Consider the following 24353-nt stretch of genomic DNA (forward strand, 5'->3'; position numbering starts at 1 on the left):
ACCACATTATAAACTTCAATTGTACTGGATCATTATTTACCCACTCCGTGCTGCTGTTACTGACAAACTGTATCATGTGTCCAGATGATGGCTAATACAGTGTTGAGTTAACATCAGCAAGCTTCAGCTGACACCAGCCCAGGCCCACAGCTGCATGAGGACATGGCCTGGAGTTCAGAGTCACTGCTGTGTTATTTAAGATTCACATTTTGCACACAACTGGCATCTGATTTGAGCAGTTTGTTTAGATTTTTTACTCCAAAAATGGGGTAAAAAATTGTTGTTCCAGATAAAATGTCACATCTCATCACCGGGAGAGGCTGAGGAGAGGCTTTCTGTTGTGTGTCCAGAGTTCACCTGCTCCCCCTGGACACAGAGGACACAGAGGAGGGACATTTTTGTCCTGAGGGCCGTTACTCACCTCACACTGCTCTGACACTGGATCTGATAACGCTACCTGTTGAGCTGCACTGAGATTTGTGTTTGGGCTTTTCTATTATTATTGTATTTTACTGCTCTATGTGCTTGAACTGTAGCCCGATTCATCAGCCGGTTTCACTTCGTAGAAACTGTCGGAAGTGTTCCGACGAATTCGTTCGCTCGATGGTAGGCAGGTACTTTTTGTCATTTAATCGCTAACTGGTATATTAAGCTTTTCCCAAATCCTGTAGGAAGGGTAATAACATCTTTCCCCTTGATGAAATTCACTAAACATTCTCTTTATTCTGGCTTTAAATCCTCGATCTCGGGAATCATTGACAACACTGAATATATGTCTCTTCGCTGATTGGCTGTGAAAATGTGAAGTTTGTATTTGACAAAGGAAGTCCAAAGCAGGATAGCGTATGCAGTCTGCTATCACAACTTGGGTTGATTCAGCTCTTCGCTGATTGGCTGGTGTGCAGTCTACAACTTCTGTGGAGGCAGGACGACAGCGCCACTTGCAGTCCGACATCCTCGAGACAGTATCCCAGGTGTGTGAGAGTAAAAAAAAAACTCGTCCCGGTTTTCGTATTTCGATTGGCTCTTTAATCCTGCGGTGTTGTTGCATAAATCAGCTGACCGGACACATCACAGCAACATCACGTGACCACTCTGAGGAAGAGCGCTAGTGAGCAGTCGAAATGGTGAGGTATGAAAAACAAACCCTTGGTCTGAAAAAAAGAACCTAATAACATAAATTATCGGAAGACCAAATGAACCTCATCGGACTAGTACAGTTCACTTGTCCAGGCAGCTAAAATTCCCCACAACGCAGAAACTCTCGTGTGTTTGGTTCATATTTTCCTGAGGATGAACCCCCCAGACCCTCCAGAGATTGCGTGTATGAGCTGTCCTGATACTGTTTACAATAGCAGACCTGAGGTGGCGTGTGCTCTTGAATAACCCGGCGCTTTGTAAATGTCAGATAGCGCTGGTTTGGTGAAATATAATTACAGTTCTTCATTGTCTCCATTATTGCGTCCATGGCAATACCTGATGAATGAAGGACAATAGTGCAGCTGCAGGAGGCTGGGCTGTGTGTGCACGGTAAAGAGGAGAGTAAAGAGGTCACGTGTACTCAGAATATTACTGCAGCTCTTTAACTCTCATTTAGAATACTAGGATTGAGTGTCGGCATGGTTTAGGCCTGGTTAAATTCTGGTTTGGACCTGGTTTTAGTCCCAGTTTAGTCCTGGTTTAGACCTGGTTTTAGTCCTGAATTAATCCTGGTTTAGTCCTGGTTTTAGTTCTGGTTTTAGAGCTGGTTTACTCCTGGTTTTAGTCCTGGTTTTAGTCCCAGTTTAGTCCTATTTTAGACCTGGTTTTAGTCCTGGTTTAGACCTGGTTTTAGTTCTGATTTTGTACTGGTTTAGTCCAAATTTTAGACCTGGTTTACTCCTGGCTTTAGTTCTGGTTTTAGACCTGGTTTTCTCCTGGTTTTAGTCCTGGTTTTAGTCCAAGTTTAGTTCTATTTTAGACTTGGTTTAGACCTGGTTTTAGTCCTGGTTTAGACCTGGTTTTAGTTCTGGATTCATCCTGGTTTAGTTCTAATTTTAGAACTGGTTTAGACCTGGTTTTAGTCATGATTTTAGTCCTCGTTTAGACCTGGTTTAGGCCTGGTTTAGGCCTGGTTTAGTCATGGTTTAGTCATGGTTTAGGCTTGGTTTAGACCTGGTCGAGACCTGGTTTTAGTCCTGATTTTAGTCCTGGTTTCATCCTCTTTTAGTCCTGGCTTAGTCCTGGTTTTAGTTCTGGTTTCATCCTAGTTTAGTCCTAATTGTTGACCTGGTTTAGACCTGGTTTTAGTCATGATTTTAATCCTGGTTTAGTCCTGGTTTAAACCTGGTTTAGACCTGGTTTAGAACTGGTTTAGGCCTGGTTTAGACCTGGTTTAAACCTGGTTTAGACCTGGTTTAGAGCTGGTTTTAGTCCTGATTTTAGTCCTGCTTTAGTTCTGGTTTAGTCCTGGTTTAGGCCTGGTTTAGACTTGGTTTTAGCCCTGATTTTAATCCTGGTTTAGTTCTGGTTTAGTCCTGGTTTAGAGACGTGTCCCACTTTGCGCTTGGGAGGAAGCGAGGTCCATGTGGCGTTTTTGGAAACGTTGCACAGTCAGTCGTATTCTGGTTCTAAGTTGTTATGCCATGAAATCCCTACAATAAAGACGTGAAAAGTGAAAAGAACATTTTGAAATAAATTATATGTAGCATGGCCTAATGTCTCATTGTAGATCGGTGGTTAGATCCAAGCTCTGACCCGTGTGAGTATGTCCTTGAGCAAGACACCTACTCACATTACATTATTTTTATGGCCTCAGTTATACACAATTTATGACAGAATATCAAGTTAATTGTGCCTACCTGTGCAAATGTCTGTGAGAAGAGTCGGCTGAACAGAAGCCAAGTCTCTGTCAGTCCGCCTCGGGGAAGCTGTGGCTACAGAATGAACGCCAGCGAGAGCGGGGAATGAAATAGCACTTTTGTATATCATGACGTAGGTAACATGCGCTGTTGAATAATCCTGGTGCTTTGAGTGGGTTTTGAGGGAGTCTGTACAAACTTTAAGAGCGCACAGAAGAATTCCAACTTTCAGTCACTGGAAGAGTACATTTACTAGATGAACTGTATGTAACGCACATTTTAGGGCTTAGGGGGCAGACTACGGCTACAGAAGACGCATCAGAAGATTTGTTCTTTTTCGGAGTCTGAGTATGAGTGAAGGACACAAAACAGAATGTAGAGTTTTGGTGAAGTATATTGAAATAATTTAAACAAATGATACAAAGACAACAACTGAAGAACAAAAAAAGAAAAAGAAACCAGTCCAGTTATTGCACTGTATGGGTATAGTCCGTATACTCAGAGGTAGGTTAATCCAAGTTCAGGGTAATGCTCGCCATCAATATGTTTTTTTGTTTGTTTTTTTTTGTTGAGTTGAAGAATGTGGTGATGTGGAGGTAGAGTTGAATCAGTCCATGTAAAAAAAAAAAAAAAAAAAAAAAAAAAACTGACCTAAAAATCCAAAAAAAAACACAAATGAATATAATTTAAATAAAAGTACATTCCTAGGTGTGTGAAGAATCCCTCAGTCCTCCAGGTAGAATCCATGACGAGAAGAAAATTCAGTTTGTCGACTGGACAAAAGTTCTGGACAGAACTGAAGAAGCAGCTTGGATGAGCTGCGAAACCTCTTCAACCAAACTAAACTTTTGTCCAGTCGACAAACTGAATTTTCTCCTCGCCATACATTCCTAGGTCTTAACTAACCCAAAATAAATTCAATACATGCATAAACATACTAGCATCAAGTAAATTATTCATTTTAAATTAATTATTATATTCAAAATAGCAATCGGTTAATTCATTATTAATCAAAATACACATCAATACTAATTAAATAAATTAAATGTAGTCATTGACTAAAGATCCTAAAGTTCAGTAAGGTTACCATTTCAGCAATCAATTAATTACAACTAATTATAATTAACAACAATTAACATTCAATTCAGTAGGTGAATAGGAGGGTTTCAGTCATGTGATCACGATGACGCACGAATTTCAGGTGCAGGGCAGGAAGTGAAGACTAACACAACAAACACGGCTCTGGAGAACACAGATATGGAGAAGAGTTCTTATTGTAAGGATTTAGAGCCAGTAGCAAGGCAAAAGTACGAGCAGTTAGTTGACAAATATATTGGACGTGACCCTGATCTTATTGAAAATGAGAGAATTTTTGACCGAAGTAATAAAAGATTTGCCGACAATCAAGGCAGAGGAGATCACGAACTATTTAGCTCTTCAGACATCGTTCTACACCAGACAACAGATGAAGGCGTACAAAAGTTTGGAGGCATATAACTTTTTTTGTCAGTGGATGGGTCCTCAACCTTGGTGCAAAACGCCTAAATGATGATTATCGTTTGGTCGTCTTATTTTATGTGTATAGACCGTTATGGAAAAACTGCAGTGTATCAGCAGTAACCGATCTATCCCAACTATTTAATGTCAACAAACGTCGTTAGCCGTTAGTCGTTAATGATTCGTTTATGTTTAGGTAAACCACAAAAAACAATTAAGCTTTGTAACAAACCTTTGTCGAAGTGTTCACTGCAGACACGAGCATTTGCAGATTCTGCTCCTCCCGACCGCAAACATAGGTTTGTAATCCACTTTTTACGGCGTTGTTCTATCAGCTTTTCCCATTTCTGACCTTTGTGGACGACGATATTCGGTACTCTAAAAAAAAAACGCTTTTCCTTCTATCAGCTAGAACAACTGACACAGCCATAAACTACACAACACATCGTCATTTTCCTCCAGTCAGTTCACTTCCTGCCCTCCATCTGATTTTGTGTGCTGAAAAACTTAGCCCTGTGACGTCACGTGAAACCCAGATATTCAAGTCAATAAGTGAATAATGCAATAAGTCAGTAAGTTAATCATTCAAGTAAGTTAATTCATTCAGTAAGTGCACTTAAATTATCTTCATAAACCAAATAAGTTATCAAACATGCCCAAGCAGAGGCCGAAAAACTCAAAATTTTGCGCAATATCATTATGTTAAACTGAAATGCATAGCTACATTCAATTCAATGATAAACAAACCCCACCGGAGTTTGAGAAAATATAGGGAAACATGTACAATCAGATCACTAGAATAATCCGACAGCCCAGTGATTATATCTGTTTTTGGTGTGTGTTTAGAGAGACAGGGAGATGCTTTATTGATCCCGAGGGAAATTCAAGTTTTGCTGCAGTAAACTGTGCGTCTCAGCAGCCTTTGTGTCTCAGTCAAAGGTCTCAGTCTAGTTTAACAGAAGGACTGGTCTGGGAGGGTCAGCAGATCTGTGGAAGAGCCAAAAGTGTGTGACTTTATTACTCGACTCGTAAAGTTGTATATTTAAACTGCAGCATCTCATCCGTTTTATCCACAGAGTTTGTCCTCCACAAATAATGACATCCAGTCCACAAAACCGCGCTCTGAATCCAGTCTGAAGTGTTTTTTAAAAGTAAAAAGGTAAGAGTAGCTCTTCATATTAGTATATTTACTTGAAGCTGCAGATTAGTGATTGTTACTCTACTTCCTGTGTACTTTATCTCCAGCCTCTTGTGCATTAAAAATCATGCATCTGAAGTATCGCACCACATTTCACAAATAATAATAACTCAATGTTGACTTGTATCTAAACTAGAAGTGCAGAGCTCTGATCTTTTGAACACTTAAGAGTTTCAAAGTGAGAGGTTTTACTCTTGACAGGAAAGAGGTGACACAATGTGGGCTCACAACTTTAAGGCCTGTGGTCCGCAGCCACGTCCTGCTGCAGTCTTTGCAATTGGAGATTTAAAATCTGAAACAATTATCCTTGTGTCTGGCCTTAAGACTGAAAAATCCTGTAGTGTGTGGCGGCCTTTAGTCATCTGTTGAGCTCAAACAGTGTGGGTGGGTTCATTAAAAGCATAATATCTATGTGTTTGATTAAATGTATGTATGGATTTTTCAGTTCTCATCCATGGTGTCAAGCAATACCAGTGCAGAGAATAGCATTTATTTCCTTTAAGATGAAATAAAATAAGACAAAACTGATAAAAATGTATAATGTAGCTGCTATCTATTCCTCAAGTAATTACAGAATCAGTTAAGGTGTAGATAATGAGACTTTCTTGGCCCACTATGACCAGTGAATAGTCTTATACCAGTGAATAGCCCCCACTAGGGGTGAGCAATATCTTGATATTTTAAATATGTCGAGATATTTTTTAAACTCGATATGGATTCAGACATATTGTATATATCGATATAATGCGCATATTCAATTCTGATTTCGCCGCTTCACTTGTTTGCCTTCTCTGTCGTCGCCCCCTCCTCCCTGATTTTGCTGCTTGTGTCTCATTCACTCTTCACTACCACCATGAATGCTGAAAGTTGGTGCCAGTGAAAAGCTTCAAGGCCATCAGCAGCACATCCTCACATTCCACCGAGTCTCATCCTTTAGCCCAAAAGAAGCTAAACCGCATGAGCGGCACGTGGAGTGCTGTTTATGCAAATTAGCCATGCACTTAAGTTTCGTTTCTGTAAAATGTAAACACGTGTGCAAACGGGCTGATGTGGCTCTAGAGTCGTTATGCTTTATATATTTTAAAGTTTAGTAATGTAAAGTTTATTTATGCAGAAGATTTCAATAATCAATAATCTGCTGCAGTGTAACTTGTACAATAGTGTTTGGAAACGTTGGGTTTGATCTGCAGTGGATTGTGGGAAACCTCAGAGCTCCTTACGCTGGTGAGGAACATGGATCTGTTAAAATAAGGCTCATGGTTATTGTACGGTTAACAGAGTTAATGCTAAGATGAGCTTGAGTTGGTATGTATTATTTCTTTTATTTTTCATCATACATTATTTTATATCAAGATATAACAAAATATATCAAGATTTTTTGCTTCATATTGCCCAGCCCAAACACATCAGAGACCCTTCCACACTCCCCGAGGTTTAAAAAAAACAACAAAAAAAACAGTCCTATTTCTTCTTCCAGCTTTTTTTTTTTCTAGTTTAACTACGGGAAAATATATTTTAAATGACTCCCAAGATTACACTGAAATAGATTAGGGTGCATTGTATTCAAATTCAGCATGCTTTTATTACTATCTTTTTATTTTGGCTACATCTAGTGGGGATTATTTCTCATTGTTGAATTCCATACCAGTTACATAATTCTCTGAAAGCGAATCTTCTCAAACCAGACTTGCTTTTTGACTCCCCCTTAACCCCTCCTAACCCCCACCAATAAAGCAGCCTTATCTGTCCCACTTTAAACACAACACAACACACACCGTCACATACACACATCTCTCACACAGGAATAAGATGGCTCCTCGGCAGTGCATTGGGCCTGTATTGAAGCCGGCCGATCGATGTGCCTGCTCCTCCACTCGCGCCTCGCCATCCCGCTAGGCGTCGGTTTCCTCTGCTCTCTGGCGGTAATTGATTCTTGCCTCTCCACATCCCTCTGTCACAGAATAGCCCTGGGATCGACCTCGCACAAACAAAGATAGAATGCTGGGTAAAAGATAAGACGCGTGAAAACGCCGCTCGATAAAGTTGAAGCTGAGAGGTTTCCGCTCTTCAAAATCTCACTGTATTTGTGATAAAGGAGAGCATCCGTGCACCAGGCCTTTGTACGTGAGCGCATTCCTCTGATAGATGGATCTCATGTGTTTGAGTCTGAGGTAAAGCCTAAGAGCTGGATGTATTGTATCTGTGCAAAGGGCTCCACAGGGATTAGTGCTTGCACCAAAACTATTTTCTTTGATGTCAAATAAATCATTATGTGTGCATCTTGAGACTTAGGGGGGCTTAGTGCTAAAACCAAGTATGTTAAAGTGGCTGTGCCCATTTTTTTTACCATGTTGTGGAGCAATATTTGTCTTCCCTAGTGCATATTATTGGAGATGTAACTCTTGGGGGATACACTGTGCTGTCTGCATCTAATTAGACAATGTCCAAGAAGCAGGAATCAGAGGAGATCAGAGGCGTTCAGAGAGCAACAAAGGAGCTGTGGCCTGGGATCTAGAACACACAGAACACAACAGTCCACTCTGGTCACTGGTTAAACCCCCCTGAGTTCAGATGGGTGTGATTGACAGGTCAGTCAGAATCACACATGGTCTGTTCATATCAAAATAAAAATGTCTACTTATGAGGGGGAAAAAAAAAAAATCACAAGGGAGTTCAGATTCATTCTGTTGAGTGTCTGTTTTCACCGAAAGCCACAGGCCAGCACAGGATGATTTCTTTTATAAGTGAGTCTTTGTCATGTGTACACGTGCAGCAAGTGAGACATATGTAAGTAAGTCTTTATTTATATAGCGCTTTTCAAAGACATTTTCTGTCCCCAAAGACACTTTACAGAGCATTATTCAGCATTCATTCATTCAGCACCCTGGTGATGGTAAACTACTATTGTAGCCACAGCTGCCCTGGGGCACACTGACAGAAGCACAGCTGCCATGCCAATCGGCGCCATCAGTCCCTCCGACCATCACCATCACTCACACACATCACTTTCATACTAGGCAATGTGGGTGAAGTGTCTTGCCTAAGGACACACAATGATTGAATTGATTGTATTGACTATCAACTGTTCATGGAGACCTGTAACATGTTTTGTGTTGATGGGGGAAACCGGAGCGCCCGGAGGAAACCCATGTAGACACGGTTAGAAACATGCAAACTCCACACAGAAAGACCCAGGCGACCCAGGGATCAAACCCAGAACCTTCTTGCTGTGAGGCATGAGTGCTAGCCACTCAGCCACCGTGCCGCCAATGTAAGATGATTTGTTCCATCAGATTTTGAATATTAAATACCACTGAATTTCTCTCTTTGAATTTTTCAACTCTGGAAAAACATGTTTTTTTCATCTCCAAGGCTCTCTCTGTTGGTCATAAGATTTAACCAGTGTTTTTTGAACGTTTATCACAGTAAGTTTTTGTACTGCAAGCATGGTAATTTCACTGTGTGTCAGCCTATGAGTGTGTTTTTGGATTTTCAATTTTACTGTGGATTTATAACACTTTTTCTGGGTGTAGCTTTTGTGTGTAACAGAAAAAAAAAAAAAAAAAACAGTCAGTATAACATTTGTCTATAGTTTGTTCCATCAGATTTTTTATTTTAAATACCTCTGAATTTCTCACTTTTGATTTTTTAACTCTGAAAAAAAAAATATGTTTGAATATGTTTTTATTCTGAATTTTAGTTGTTTAAATTTTAAGTATACTTTTTCAAAGTGTTTAAAATTACACATAAAAAAATAAATAATAATAATAATAATAACAATAACAACAACAACAACAACAACAACAACAATAATAATAATAATAATAATAATAATAATAATAATAATAATAATAATAAATAATAAAAAAAATAAAAAAATAAAAAATTTAATATTCAGCCCAAATATTTTCAAGCCCTCAATTTCACCAGTCAAAATTCAGGGTGTATAATTTACAGTGAAAAAAATGTGCAGGACAGATCCAAGATGCCGAGGCCTAAACAATCGATCGGAAGTGATTTGATCTAACTTAGTAACAATCAGGAAATTGTGCAGTGAACCGATCTGATTGGTCAGAATTATCCTCATCAAAACCTCATCCCTTTTTTAATTAAGTGTGAACACCGAACACAGACGAGAACGGCCAATAGGAGCCAGCCTTTGTCCTCGTCACTTACTTTGGATCGATTGCTTCTGTCTTGGCAACTTGGTTCTTTGCTGTGATTTTATTTATTTATTTTTTTTTATTTATTTTTTTACACTGACTATTTAATTGGAGAGCTTGGAAATATCTGTGCTGAATTTTTGCTGAGGTTTTATTTTTTTTTTTTTTTTTTTGTAACATATTGAAAAAAGTATAGTTAAAATTTCAACAACACAGTTTCAGAATAAAAATAATTCAATTGCTTTTTGTTTTTTTTTTTTTTTTTCAGAGTTAAACAAATCCAAAGTGAGAAATTCAGCAGTATTTAATTTTCAAAATCTAATGGAACAAATTACTAGCCTGATTCATCAGCCGGTTTCACTTCGTAGAAACTGTCTGACCTCGCAGCATTAGAATTCGTTCGCTCGATGGTAGCCGGGTACGTTTTTTTATTTAACCAATTGCTTCTATTTGGTCGTGATGTATGTAATGCGCCGCTAATGGGGCTAACTGCCTTTTTCCAAATCCTGTAGGAAGAAGGACAATAACGTCTTTCCCCTTGATGACATTCAAAAAACGTTATTTTTATCCCGGCTTTAAATCCTCGATCTCGGGAATCGTTGCCAACACAGAATGTATGGCTCTTCGCTGATTGACTGGTGCCCGAACTCGCACTTCTGAGGTTTTTGCAAACCGTCTAGTGTATTCCGATTCCTGACCTAGTCGCTGGAGAGAAATGAAATTGAGCGGAGGTACAAAAACTTACAGTGATAAACACTCGAAGACACTGGTTAAACCTTATCGCCGACGGAGTGTCTTGAACCTTTTGAACTCTCATCACAGTAAGTTTTTTATAGCATAAGCACGGTAATTTTCACTGTGTGCTGTAACCGTGTAATGCCTACTTCAAATAACTGTACAAATTATTCACCTAATCAATTACACTGATTGGCTGTACATCCTAAACCCTCCCCGCAGACTGCACCTGGCTCCAGTTTGCTCTGACAGTATCACAGCCAGCCCCAAAGCACTTCAGTGTTCGCGCATTAGCCACTCCGAGCGCCATCGCATCTGAACCGCTCCGCTCCTCCTCGCGGTAATCCAAGCCGCCGTCATGATCGGGGAAAGTACACGCACCTCCATCAGGGTAAAACAGCATGTAAGAGCGCGCGGGACACACGGCAGTAACCCAAAACCGTCCAATCTCCCAAAAAGCCCCGACGCGTTACTTAATGCCACGATTTAATGTCGAGATAAGGCCACGGAGACGGACGAAGCCACCCAGAACATTTTGCCTAACGCGTCTAAAGAGTTCAAAATGGAATCGCTAACTGTGCTCCGCGTGACGCCTCCGACCGACGGAGACCTGACACTTCAGACAAACAAAACTATTACTATTAATGAAACTATTAAGTAATGGGTCAGCTCACTTGTGAATGGAAACGCCGCATATTATCATTTATTTAGGGATCTTTTTTTTTTTTTTTTTTTTAATCATTTTGGATGTTTCCAGGTTGTAAGAGTAGACCTTTTTGTTATTAAAGAGGGAGCATTACACTTCTCTGAGGTATTATCTTCTAACACATAAGATATTTAGATCACCAGGTTACCTTTTATTGTTTTGAAATGGCTAAATTTGCAGAAAACCATGTACTAACATGTTTTATGTACCGTATTTTTCGGACTATAAGGCTCACTTAAAATCCTTCAATTTTCTCAAAAATCGACAGTGTGCCCTATGTATTAATTCTGGTTGTCCCTACTGACCTTGAACCGATTTTATGTGGTACGCAGTGCTCAGAAATCTGTTAAAATGTTTTAGTATGACTTTGGTAAGCTAGAAAAGCAGCACTTGATAGATTGGCAGAGCATTACGGCTGCTGTAGTCAGTGTAGTATGTGACAGAAGCTGACTACACCAATGCACAAGGAGTGAGTTGTTTTTTTCAGCTCTTATAGTTTATGCAAATTAACCATGTAGTTTTAAGTTTTGTTTCTGTAAAACGTAAGCAAATGTGCACAAAACTGCATTAAACACATTATTACTCAATGTATATTTGAGTCGTCCTTGTAGGAAATAAAAAAAAACAAAAACAAAAACTTAAGTGATCCACCCACATTCACATTCATAATACACATTCACCAAGACAGGGAGGCAACACTGGTTGAATTACGCCACGATCTGCCAATGGATCATCGATGCCTGGGCTAAAGGATCAGTTTCAAGTGTCGTTTATTTGTTTCTCTTAATGCGCCTTATAATCCAGTGAACCTTATGTAAGAAACTAGACGAGAGAATTCAACATTATTGATATTGCGCCTTATAATCCGGTGTACCTTAAAAAAATACAATATTCTTTGTCATTTTTTGTCAGAAGTCACAGGTTTACAAACCTGATGCACATCACATCAGGTTTGTAAAGCTGTAGAGTACAGTTTTCTGTCATGTTTTTGTGTAATTATGTAGTGTGGGTGATGTAGGCTTGTGGGCGGAACATTGCTCAAGAATCTTACAGCTAACCATATGGAGGGTTTGAATAGGGCCTGGGAGAGATCACTAAATTCCTCAAACATGCATGGATGACATCTAAAGCCTCTACAGCAGCGGTCCCCAACCTGTCTGTGGGTTGTTTAGTACTGGGCCACAAAGAAAGACTAAATATCTTACATTATTCCTGTTTTATTAATTATCTGAGTCTGAACAATGTTTTATTTTGAAAAATTACCAAATTCTCTCCATTACCTCCATCTATGACTCACTCTTGTCGCATGTCAAGATACTCGCCTTGGTCACGTGATACATTAACACTAATATTAAACCCACAAACTGCAAAATGAGTAAAAAAAAAACAGACGTCTTTGGAAATGTGTATTATTATATTTACAAAATATAATATTGGTCGTATTCTTTTATTTTGTTGTATTTCTCCGCCACACCTTAAACGCCGGTCCGTGGCGCAAAAAAAGTTGGGGACTGCTGCTCTACAGGCGTGTTTTTTGATGAGGAAGCGTTATAAGATGGTAGAAAGCTCCAAAAAGTCAACTTCTGTAACAAAGAAATCCTAGCTAACTCCTAAGATCTTACTATAAAACATCTCAAGTTAATATAGGTTATCCGATTTTCAAAACATCAGTGAAGGAAGCAGATATTAAAAGACGGGGTATAACACTTTTTTAACACACAAGATATTTAGATTATCATGTTAGCTTTTATTTACGCTCATGATAAGAAAATATAAGCATTTATTTAGGGATTTTGGTCATTTTAGACACTTTTTTTTGTTGTCTTTAAACCATCAGGAACGTGTTTTCATTCCAACTTTTAGCCCCGCCCAGTTAGTCCTTCCTGCCGCTGTGATATTGCACCATGACGCTCCTGAAAATGCACCATGACAGACAATCAAGTGTCTGGGATAGCGCCAGGCAGTCGGTTTCCCATAATTCTTAGTAACACTGTGTCTGATTGGATGAAAAGAGGTGACCCTGACAGAAGCTTCGGGATTAGTTATTGCTGAGAAAATAGCCTGTACTGAGAAACTGCTAGAAAATATGATGTAATGAGCTTTTATTTTGACGAGAGTACATTAGAATCAGTGAACTGCTTTGAGAATATTCATATATATTTCACCTTGTCTTTTATATTTTAGTAAAAAAGAGAGAGTATTTGACTTCTTTGCTGCCTAAACATAACATATTTAGATCACCTTGCATTTTATTATTATTATTAAAATGCTATTCACTGAAAACAATGTATTAAAAAGTTGAATTTGGTTACGTTCAGACTGCAGCCTGAAGTGACCCAAATCCGATTTCTTGGCCCCCATGTGACCTGTATCTGATCTTTTAACCCTCTCAGGCTCAAATTAATTTTTAGTATCAGGAAAAATCTGATATTTGGGGAAAATTATAATATGGGGTAGTAATATACAATCCTGACTTTTTTATCCTTTGTGAACAAAAAAAGTATTTTGCACTTCTGACAGGCCGTTTGCATGGAGCCGTTCTTGCACAGTCTGCATCGTCCACGTTTATCAGCATGGAAGGGAGAAAAGGCTCCTGAGTAAAAAAAGCTAATAAAATATGGATGTGGAGTAAGTAATTGGAATTTAGCTGTTGCAAATCTGCAACGCCTGCCTGGAGAGGGTTAATGACAGTCTGAACGATACAAATCTGATTTTTTTTTTTCAAATGTGACCCAGGCCACATGGATATGTGCTCCTAAAACTGATACATATCCGATCTTTTGACATGTGACTTCAGTCTGAACGGCCAAAGTGCATTCATCCACCTACACGTTATCAACAAGCCACAAACGTCACTATTCTGCGCTGAAGTAGGCGAAAATTGTTAATGAACTCCGTGTCACTGAAGCGAAGCACATCACCACTCACCACTCTTGGCTACGTCTCCACATCCACACGTTCCTTGCAAAGGACGTTGCTGCCGCTGCCACTGGCCAAAAACCTCGTCCTTCTCCTTCTCAATCTCCTCCTTAAAACAAGTAAGTTGTTCATGTTCTGGCTTCGGTACGAGAGGAACTTTAAAATCTCCAGGTGCTCAATGCTCACGTCCATGTTTGGACAACTTCCGTAAACACAGAGAACGCTCACTGTGAATGACGTCATCGTGTCCTCCAGTGCACATGGACACTTTCGGGCTGTTTAATGTTCACACTGGAGTTCACATTGAAGTCGCATTTAATTGGAAATGTGAACGACCTCCCAAAAACATCGGATTTCACAAAAAAATCGGAATTGAGCGTTAAGCCCTGCAGTCTGAACGTAGCTTTAGTTTCAGTTTTGTTTTTGATGCTCAGATGGGGGGCATGGGGAGCGCTGTAGAGATCTTCCTGGTTATGTAGGCTTGAGGGCGGAGTCTATACCATTGCTCTGCCTGGAATGTTCCACAGTATGACATTAAATTGTGTACAATTCTTTATGTGGTTAAATATATTTTGTTTTGTGGTCTCTCCCCCAACTGTATATGTGATTTATGTAACTGTGTGTATTTGAACATATTGAATTTAAAGAAGAAAAAAAAAAAGTCAGACATAAAGACATAAAATAGCTCTTCCTTACATTTATTCAGATACAGGTGGTTTTGTAGCTGAGGTTTTGTACCTTGCGTCTCCGCAGATCTGACCTGTGACTTGGTCTGGTTTGGTCTCCATGAAGATAGAAAGGTTTAATGTCAAACTGTAAAACATTCCATAACATCTCCATAAAGAAAAGCATTTGACAAACCCTCCACAAAAGTTACACAATGCACCTTTAACCAAAAAGAGCATGGATGACATCTAAAACCTCTTCAGGCAAGTTTTTTTTTTTTTTTTTTTTTTTTGATGAGGGAACAATGTTGTAGCTCGAAAAAGTCGTCTTAGCGTAACACTGCTTTTCTAAATAACCGTCTTCCGTGGTAACATTTGGAAATAGAACTTGATAAAACCAGCCTTTTTTAACATGTTCTAGTTATACTGTCAGCAGAGCAATAAGAAGGTTGAGAGACATTTGTGCGAGTCCTCAAATGATCAGAAGAACACAGTGAAAGTGTTTGCCTTGAGAAAAATCATTAAGAATTCTGTGCTTCTGTATTTATAACCTTTGCTGTATAAGGAAAAGTCCAGATGAAGTTATTCTGTTTGAATTGAAAGCTCATACACGAGCGATGAAACAGGGCAAAGGTATTCAGGTATTCAAGTTAGCAATTTAAAAGTTCTATAGAGGACTAAAAATGATTAAATTCTTGTCTTGCCCATATTACATGATTTTCTGATCTCTATTATAATGTCATTTCCTCATCACAAACTTACTTGAAGTTTTGTATTGCTTCATTAACACCAAATACTGCAGGCTGAGTTATTTTCTCAAATGGAAAACAGTTTGTTCCACCTTGTGATGTCATGTGGTACTGCAGGAAGTCCTCCACTGTGTTTTTAAACTCCATACAACTATTTAAATGATTTCAGATCTGGAATTGCCAATCTCTACTGAACAAAAGGTAAACGGTTAGCCAGGCAGGCACCACCTAGTGCTTCCTCTCAATTTCATTTCTCTCCAGCAACTAGGTCAGGAATTGGAATACACTAGACTAGACGGTTTGCAAAAACCCTGGAAATCCGAGTTCGGGCACCAGCCAATCAGCGAAAGAGCCAAACATTCTGTGTTGGCAATGATTCCCCAGATCAAGAATTTAAAACCAGAACAAAGAGAATGTTTGGTGAATTTTATCAAGGGGAAAGATGTTATTGTCCTTCTTCCTACGAGATTTGATGCATTACATACGTCACGACCAAATAGCAGCGTTAAATAAAAAAGTACCCGTCGAGGAAACAAAATTTTTAATGCTGTGAGGTCAGACAGTTTCCACGAAGTGAAACCAGCTGATGAATCAGGCTAGTGAATGCTAGCTAACTTGAAAGTTACAGCTTCAAGACATCACAAGATGGAATTGTGCATTTTAAGCTTTGGAGATGTAGACAGACTAATAATAAAGGGTAACTGAAATGTGTGAATGAAACTAAACACAACTCTGGGTTTGTTTTTGAGGAAGTAACAACTGTGTAACATGGCTTAAAGCTCACAAGAATCCATTTTGGCATTAAGGCATTTTATTTTCTCATCGGCAAATTTTATGTGTATGAAATCTGGCCCTCAAGAAAATAAACTTAGTCTAACTTGGTCTAACAAGAATCCAAATGTCAAACTCCGCCCCTGTGTTTGTAATCAAAAACACCCGATGATATAATGATATAATCAGGGTGTGATGTCACATAGTACTTGAAATTGCAGCGCCCACAGAAGACTAGGGATGTAACAATAACCAAAATATTGTGATATTGTATCATCAAAGTTCTCACAGTAATATCGTGGACCATCACAATATATCGAATTACAAGTTTCTTTGCTTAAATTAAGAGTTATGGTGCAGCAACAGCTAAATAAAAAAAAAAAAAAATTATTGTTACATCCCTACTGAAGACAACATACACTTAGGTTAGAAGGCTGCAAATGTACATAGTTTGCACAAAATATATCTAATATAAAGGACAAAAAATGGTATATATTATATACTACTATTAAAACTATTACAATGCGTACTAGTTCATTGCAAAAATAGAATTAGAATATCAAGAAAAAGTTCAGTATTTTTTGTCTCTCATTTCAGAAAGTCCCTTAGAGGTGAGGAGCTCAGTCACATGAGAAAAAGTCGGAGTAGAGCTGCTGCTCCTCCACGTCGAGAGCAGCCAGCTGAGATGGCTTGTTCATCTGTTCCGGATGCCTCCTGGATGCCTCCCTGGGAATGTGTTCTGGGCATGTCCCACCGGGAGGAGACCCTGGGGAAGACAAGTTTGACATCACGATATACATTTTTTTGCAATGGACTAGTATACACAGTTTAGTACAGAAAAAAGTTATTTTAGTGTTAAGTTCCACTTTAAATAATCCAAATCAAAAGCTGGTTAAACAGTGCACAGACACTGGTGCACCCTCATGTCAGACGGGCAGCTTTAGCCCCGGTGAAAAGGTCGACGTGATGGACTAAGCCGCTCGTAACATTTAGGCCGTGTAAACATTTCAAATTGAATCGCTAATTGTGTTTCCGCATAGGCTAGAGCGAGGCTACCATTACAGACCACACCCCAGCCACACGGAGACCCGAGCCACACAGGGACGCCATCCGGGGACGCCTCCAACACATCTCATTCTAGTACACACACATATACAGATACACACATAGATTCACAGTAGAGATGCACGGATTGTGGTTACAGCCATGGTGTCCACAGCTAAACCGCAGGTCAGGCGGATGACGTGACAAAAAATAATAATTTAATTAAATTTGGGCGGGTGGTGGCTTAACTACTCAAAAAACAAATTTTATATATATATATAATATCCTATATTGTTAAGTGTTGTGAGATATGCGTCTTTACTCCTATGTACAATGTTTAGAGTGGCGTGTGGCGTGAGCATGACTGAGTGACTGCGTGCGCGCCCCTGAGGCACGCGCTTTTTGAATGGACCCATAGGGGTGTCTATTTTTTTCTGTATGTGAAATGAACAGTCGGAAGGCGACCGAAGGGAGTCAGGAAGCAATTGCCCTGTTAATTAGTGCATCACGGCAAATAAAGCCACGATTCTTGAGCTACGAACTGGCGCGTTTATTGAGCCCACGCACTCACGATGAGGCTCCGAACAGGGAGTTTTGGAATGAATGAGCTATAGAGTTTGCATTTTTATCGAGGCTCTTTAGTTTGTTTGCTATATGATTGTTCTAAAATCTAAATCAATGGGCGGATGGAGGGCGAGTGCAGTTTTGAAAATTGGTCAAAACCTTGGGTGCAAATGGACATGGCGGATGATGAGTTTTGTGTCGCGGTTGCGGATGAAAAAATAGCCCATCCGTGCATCTCTAATACACAGATACAGAGATACATGTCAGATTCTTTATTCAACTGTTTGGAAATGAGGCAAGGACGATGCAGTAAGTTAATAGTTTAATTATATAAGTAAAGCACAATAATTTCAGGGAGAGCCAGAACATCAAACTGAGGCTACATTTATATGATGACGGTCTGAACAAAAGGTGGCATCGCATCTTTGCTTTTTATTTCGTGTTTAGACGAGCGTTTTCGGGAGAACATCTGCATACGGTGCCACAAAAATGTTTGGAATTCAATTGGTATGCATGCCAGGCAGCTAGGTGGTGATGTACAGTATGTGACGTAAATGTGTATGCGACATGAGCAGATCTGACCAGAGTTTTGCGTCTTGGGCAGTGTAGACGGAAACACTATGGCAGAGCATGTTCAACTTTTCCACTCGGCAGGGTGGTTTCAGATTTTTACGTTTTTAACCCCCCAAAAACATTGTCACCGTCTAAACAAAAGGCTCTTCTGATAAAATATTTTGTAGTTTTTACCTGCAAACGTTCTCGTGTAAACAAGCCTCGAAACTGAAAATTACAAGAACATTTTAATACGTTATTTTTGGTAAATATTAGCCAGACTGGTACCACCTAGTGCCGCTGCTCAATTTTATTTCTCTCCAGCGACTATGTCCAGGAATTGGAATGCACTAGATGGTTTGCAAGAACCCCGGAAGTTGTAGACCGCGCACTGCGCAATCAGCAAAAAGCTGTGAAACCATGATGTCAAACTCAAGTGCCTGTCTGGGTCCCTTTTGTCATACAACACAACAGTAAACAAAGCGGTCGAGATGGATGTAGATGAAGACAGACATTCTGTGTTGGCAATGATTCCCAAGATTAAGGATTTAAAGTTGGAACAAAGAGAATGTTTGGTGAATTTTATCAAGGGGGAAGACATCATTGGTCTTCGTGCTACGGGATTAGACGCATTACATAAGTCACGACCAAATAGCAGCAACTGGTTAAATAAAAAATAAATAAATTTACCCACCTACCGTCGAGCAAACAAACCCTAATGCTGCGAAGTCAGACAGTTTCCATGAAGTGAAACCGGCTGATGAATCAGGCTAGGTGAATATAGCGTTTCCAAAACAATAAAAGGTAACATGGTGATCTGAAATGTTAGCAGTTAACACCCCACAGAAGTAAAATACCCCCTGTTTAAAACACAAACAAAGCCTCCCTCTTCTATGATCAGACACTTCCTTCCTCTTCCCACTGGAGCGGTGTCAGATCCCACTCAACAGCACAGATCGCAGGGACAAGAGGAGCTGCGAGATGCACACGCTCCCATACCAGTGTGAGCCAGGCCAACTGTACACAACACTATTAGCCAGTCCCAAGATAGGCGCTGAAATACTTAATGCAATCTACTGTATTGTTGGGAACCACAATCTAATTCACATTTGTGTAACTACAAGCTCCACATGGGAAGTGTTGAAGTAATTATGGCTCATGAAGTGGAGTTTAACATTAAAGAGGCGGTATTATACTTCCATGGGGGATTGGTTAACACATAACACAGATCACCATGTTACCTTCTATTGTTCTGAAAATATCATATTCACCCCAAACAACATTTATATTTTATGAGTTTCAGCTCAGTTTCAGTTGTGTGGGAGCATGGGTGAGGTAGGCTTGTGGGCGGAGCATTGCACAGAATCTTACAGCTAATGGCAAAAGAGAAATTTCAATTATGTCAGCTAGACAGAAGTTTGTTTTGGTCGATTAGTTTCAAAGCTCTTCTTCAGTTCTGGTCAGTGCCTTATATCTGCCTGAAGGAAGGAGCTAACTACGCTGAAACTACTCTGTAACAAACACACCTCCACTACCGGTCAAAAGTTTTAAAACACCCTAATTTTTCCAATAATTTATTGTAATTCAAGTTGTGCAAGTCCAATGAAGAGCTTGAAATATTACAAAGGCAAGAACTGAACAGCCAAAGGTAAAAAATAATAATAATAATAATAAAAAAATCAATGAAAAATATAAAAGCTACAAGGTACAAGCTCTGCCAAAACTACCTCAAGAACAAAATGGTAAACTTGAAAACATGGAGTGTCCAGCACAGTCTCCAGACTTAAAAAGACGGTTCAGAATTTTGAACATAGGACCTCATTTCCTAGTGAGCCAGAGTGTTGGAGACGTGTGGAGACACTTTTTTAAAATATTCCATCCAGTCCTTGTATTTGCAGAGGTTGCTGGTGCTAGACTAGTGCATGTCAATGGCCATAGTTAATCTGCCACTAAAAACAGTCTTACCCAGTCCACAAAACACCTGAAGCAAAGCTATAATTACGCCAGACTGTCGATGTGAATGTCTGTGTTGATAGAATAATGTTTGAAATAAAAGTAATCTTGCATCGCATGAATCGTCGCATGTTGAGGGACTATTTTCTCATATATCAGTCCGCCGCTGCCGAGCTTTCTATCAGGAAGTACAACTCACTGCTGCTGCTCATAAATCACATAAATCCTTCAAATGCAAGGTTGGTTTTACTTTTAAAATTATTTTATTGACACAGACGTTCACATGGACAGTCTGGTGTCATAATATATTTGCTTCGGGTGTTTTGTGGAGTGGGTAAGACTGTTTTTAGTGGCAGGATAACTATGACCCTTGACATGCACTAGTCTAGCACCAGTGACCTCTGCAAATACAATAACTGGATGGAATATTTTAAAAACACTCTGGCTAACTAGGACATGAGAATATTTGATTTATATTGTAAAAAGAACAAGCCATGAGTGTGTTCAGCTGTTCATCAAATCAAAAGCTGAGAATACGTTTTGGTCAGGAGTAAACAGTAAACAGTAAAAAAATAGAAAAAGTGTGGTGTTTTGACCGGTAGTGTACATATACCTAGCCTCATTCATCATCCGGTTTCACTTCATAGAAACCATCTGACCTCGCAGCTTTAGAATTTGTTTACTCAACAGTAGGTGGGTCCTTTTTTTCATTTAACCAATCGCTGCTATTTGGTAGTTACGTATGTAATGCGCCGCTAACGGGGCTAACTGGCATATTAAGCTTTTCCCAAATCCCGTAGGAAGAAGGGCAATAATGTCTTTCCCCTTGATAAAATTCACCAAACATTCTCTTTGTTCCGGCTCTAAACCCTCGATCTCGGGAATCGTTGACAACACTGAATATATGGCTCTTCGCTGATTGGCTGGTGCCCGAACTCACACTTCAGGGGTTTTTGCGAGCCGTCTACTGGAAATGAAACTGAGCGTAGGCACTAGGTGGCGCCAGCCTGACTAACATATGCATGGAGACTTCAAAAAATAGGCCTGAAACCATCTTAATAAACCCATTTGTTGATCATTAAACCTACTGTACAATATTTTGTACACACAGCTAGATCATTTGAAAGAGGCTGCAGTGGTCCAAAGTTATTCCTCACTTATCTTATGCATTCAGAGCATCCTAATTATTCACCACAATGAATTTATAAGCGCTTTTCACAACTTTCAGAGGCCAGAGGAGTGTTTGGCATCAAGGCAAAGCTACCACCAACTATAAATACACAATAAAACGCTTTATATTATTTTGACCTTAAGTGCTGCTCATACAGAACAAGACAAATGTTTCTCACATACACGGGGAAAAATCAGCTACAGGTCTTTTAAATCCATTGAACTACCCTAAGGTGTGAACAGTGGGTTGCCTGAGTCATATTTTGCATAACCCTCCCTGCCCCTAATGGTTGATCTAGCACTTATTAGCATACTGTGATTAGGCCTATTGTTGTATTTGTTTTGGTTTGGGTGTGAGGAACATTCGAATTATCCGTGTTTAACCATATCTCCCACATGTCCCTTCACACCCGGTCACTCTGCGCACTCTGCTCCAACACAGCCTGATGTTTAACTGGTCTAATTACCAGGTTAACCATGGAAACACCAATCCATTCCTCTATTGATCCCATCATTAAAGCCTGCATAAAGACTACGACAAAAACCTTTAAAGGCAGCGCACTTACAGCTAACTCCATGTGTGTTACGCCTGACAAAACAACATGAAGTGACTTTAATTATGAAATACTTGTATTTTTTATTATCTAATTATAATGCTCATAATACCTTGTAAAGTGCTTTATACGCTTGTCGAAACCTCTTAAAGCACAACGGCATAGTCATTACTCTTTCACTTCCTACTCAGTGGCGGCAAGATACGATTGTGTACTGTGTTTTTCAGACTACAGTGATCGCTCGTTTATCGCTGGGGTTACGTTAAAAAAATAACCCGATCTTTTGGGATTGCCCAAAGATAAGAACATTTTGGGAAAGTATCAAAAAGAAGACTGAAGATACAATTAGATCAGATATTCCAATGGACCCTCTACTATTTTTGCTTGACTTATATCCCAACTCACTCACTGACGACCAACAGTACATTTTACATGTACTTTTACTAGTGGCAAGAAAAATAGTAACCCTGAACTGGCTCAAGCCAATCCCACCAACGATTGCTCAATGGACACAAAAATTGAAGTACGTTTATCAGATGGAGTGTCTGACTGCCCAGCTTCAACTCAAAATGGATATTTTCCTAAGGCGATGGTCACGTGTACCATCTTTATTTGACTGAGTAGTTTTTTTCTTTTTTTTTTTTTAATGCCCTACCTGACTACTGTACTTAACTACATATGACTAGAGTTATGAGCCAAATCTCGACACTTGTTTTTGTTTGTTCTAATGTAAATTGCCTGTTATTATGTACTTTTGGCAATAAAGTAAAAAATAAAAAAAATAAAAAATAACCCGTGATTGGTGAAATCTGTGAAGTAGTCAGCTTTATATTTTACAATTATTATATCTGTTTTAAGTCTGTAAAACCCCTCAGCACACACTTTATACACTTTTCTCAAACAGGACAAGTGCAACACTTTTTGCATCCTTCTTAAAACTTATTGCTGCTGTCATCCTTGTGTTGTTTTCCTCCTTCTTTATGTAAGGAACCGAAGATTCATTTATTCTGTAATGGAGCCCTACAGCGCAGAGTCCTGCACGGGTCCATTTTTAGAGACCTGCACCCGCTCAGTACAACACCGCACCCTCGCAGTATAACACCACACTCGCGCGGTACAAGAGATTATATCAAACTGCATACGCCACAGACTGAACCAAGACTAAACCAGGACTAAACTAGGACTGATTCCAGGACTGAAGAGGAGGACTAAACCAGGACTAAACCAGAAATGAAACTGGGACTCACTGTCGGGACGGGCTCGGAGGTGACCGCAGGAGAAAGGACCGACGGAGAGCTTCGCACCTCGCAAAAGTAAGGGCGCACTAACACCCCGCTTGGGATTCTCTCTCTTAAGTCCAATATTAGACCTGGTTTAGACCTGGTTTAGTCCTGACCCACCCGTGTGTAATTACTTCTCGCCCTCAATACACAAAATGTATAATTTATAATCGTATCAAAAGAAAAGGTAATGTGTTCAGTTAATAGTCGTGGTTTACTTGTAAAGACAATGGATCTAGTCTTCTAGATATTTCTTTAAGATTTGATTTTGATTTTGTTTTTTGAAGTGCTCCAAGTTAGTCCAAGCTTTGATATGGTCATCTAAGTCAGTCTTTCCCAGACTTTTTTTTTTTTTTTCTAGGGACCCATATTTTAAAAATCACAAACCTTCGCAACCCAAGTTAATAGATAATTATTCATAAGTCACAAAATAAAAGTGGATTTGACCATTATTGAACATTAATGAGGATATTTTATTGTTGACTGAATGATTGTTTACGCAAGTTTTAAACAATGAAAAAGAGTCATTGAAGCAGCAATAAAAGGATCCATAATTAGCTTATTTGGACATTAAATGTAGCCCATTTCTTTTTCTTTATAGCATTCTATTGGACCAGCAATATTGTCTTAACATTTCAACATTTCTAATGAGATAGGCGGGCCTGTCTGTGTTTTTGTAGCGCGTTCCAGTCCAGGATGCAGGAGGAGAACGCAGCAGTAGATCAGATGCAGTATTTAGTCTGTTTCTGTTTTTGTGAGCACAGAATATCCCAATTCACACATAGCAGTAGTGAAAGTGAAAGCACAGAAACACTGACCCCACTGAGGACAAGATATGCTAACGAAATGCTGATCCAGACTGACGATAATGTCACAGATTCATGTCTACAAAACTGTATATTGCGACCCAGTCTTCGAGAAACAAAGAGCTAAGCTGTTCCATAAGTCTATTCCACGTCTGGAGAAACATTGAATGCCTCACTCTGGTAAATT

Source organism: Boleophthalmus pectinirostris, unplaced genomic scaffold (genome assembly GCF_026225935.1).
Source record: "Boleophthalmus pectinirostris isolate CB_2022bp ecotype Guang Dong unplaced genomic scaffold, ASM2622593v1 HiC_scaffold_23, whole genome shotgun sequence".
In the NCBI taxonomy this organism is placed as follows: domain Eukaryota; kingdom Metazoa; phylum Chordata; class Actinopteri; order Gobiiformes; family Gobiidae; genus Boleophthalmus; species Boleophthalmus pectinirostris.